The following is a 1,777-nucleotide window of genomic DNA, read 5'->3' as shown; positions in this document are numbered from 1 at the left end:
ACCAAGATGTTCAGGAGCATTATCTTTCCAAGATTTGGAGTTCCAAGGGTTCTGATCAGTGATGGAGGCTCTCATTTCATCAACAAACTGCTTGAGGGACTTCTCAATAAGAACGGTGTAAAGCACAAGGCAGCAACTCCTTACCATCCTCAAACAAGTGGTCAAGTTGAGATTTCTAACAGAGAGATCAAGTCAATTTTGGAAAAGATTGAGGGGATTACAAGGAAGGATTGGTCCATTAAGCTTGATGATGCGCTTTGGGCTTATAGGACAGCTTACAAGACACCTCTGGGGACCACACCTTTCAACCTAGCGTACGGGAAAGCTTGACATCTGCCAGTGGAGCTTGAGTACAAGGCACTATAGGCAGTAACGTTGCTGAACTTTGACATCAAGAGTGCCAAGGAGAAAAGGCTTCTACAGCTACATGAGCTTGATGAGATAAGAATGGATGCTTTTGAAAACTCAAGGATCTACAAGGAGAAGACTAAAGCTTTCCATGACAAGAATATCCTGAAGAGAGAGTTTAAAGAAGGAGATCAAGTTCTTCTCTACAACTCTAGGCTGAAGTTATTTTCGGGAAAGCTTAAGTCAAGGTGGTCCGGTCCTTTCAAGGTCAATGAGGTTAGGCCATATGGGGCAATAGTTTTGTGGAGTACTGATGGAAGAGACTTCACAGTCAATGGGCAAAGGGTTAAGCTCTACATGGCGACTGCACCAGAGGAAGATGGGGTTTCAACTCCACTTTCTGATCCTACCCCGGCCTAATCTAAAAGGAGGCAAAGTCAAGCTAGAGACTTAAAACAAGCTCACTTGGGAGGAAGTCCCATGTATATCCTTGTACATATTGCATTAGTATTTTCATTTTCATCATGTTTCTAAAAAAAAAAGGAGTTGAGGTTGTATGCAGGTGCTTGCGTGGGAGCGAGGACCTAGAGCGACGACGTGAAGTCGCTCCAGCTGGGAGCGACCTCGACACAGCGAGACCCCGAGGTCGCTCGGGTTTGTCGAGATCTGGGAGCGACGTCCTGGAGCGACACCCCGACGTCGCTCGGTTAATGGTGATTTGGGAGCAACGTCCCGGAGAGACACCCCGACGTCGCTCGGTTAATGGTGATCTGGGAGCGACGTCCCAGAGCGACACGCCGAAGTCGCTCTACGACCGGTTCAGGTAAGTGATTTTCGATCTAATCCCGGTTTAAATTTAATCTGACCGGTCCCTTCCCACCTAAACTGAACCGGACGACCCTAAACCTACCCCACTACCCACGATTTTCATCTCCCCCAACCTCCCTCTCCTCACACACTCATACTCTCTCAAACTCCCCCACACCAAAAATCCCATAACTCTCTCAATTCTCAACCAAATCACTTAGTTCTTGCTTCTAAATCCAAGTTTTCGCCCCTGTAGTCTATTCCCCATCACCCATTCACTATTTCCTTTCATCCAAAGTAAGGTATTGAGTTTTTAAATTCAATTTCGTAGGTCCATGAACCCTAGAATTTGAAAGTCGAAATTTGGTCATTTTCTTTCTTGATTGTGGTGAAATAGACTAGGGAAAGCTTATCTATCAAGTTGGGTTGTTAAATTAATGGTGAAATTGAGTTTAATTTGAACTTTGACAAATTAGGGTTCAAGGATTTGGGGCTTTTCGAAATTGACCTTAATTGAGTGTGTTGGTGGGTGAATTTTGTGTGTTCAGGTGTTTAACAGTTTGATTAAAGAATTTTCTCATTCTAGAACCACTTTGATTATTGAATTTTACTTAACTTGTAA

The sequence above is a fragment of the Brassica oleracea genome, chromosome C2, assembly GCF_000695525.1.
Source record: "Brassica oleracea var. oleracea cultivar TO1000 chromosome C2, BOL, whole genome shotgun sequence".
Classification (NCBI taxonomy): Eukaryota; Viridiplantae; Streptophyta; class Magnoliopsida; order Brassicales; family Brassicaceae; genus Brassica; species Brassica oleracea.
This window is presented reverse-complemented; position numbering follows the sequence as displayed.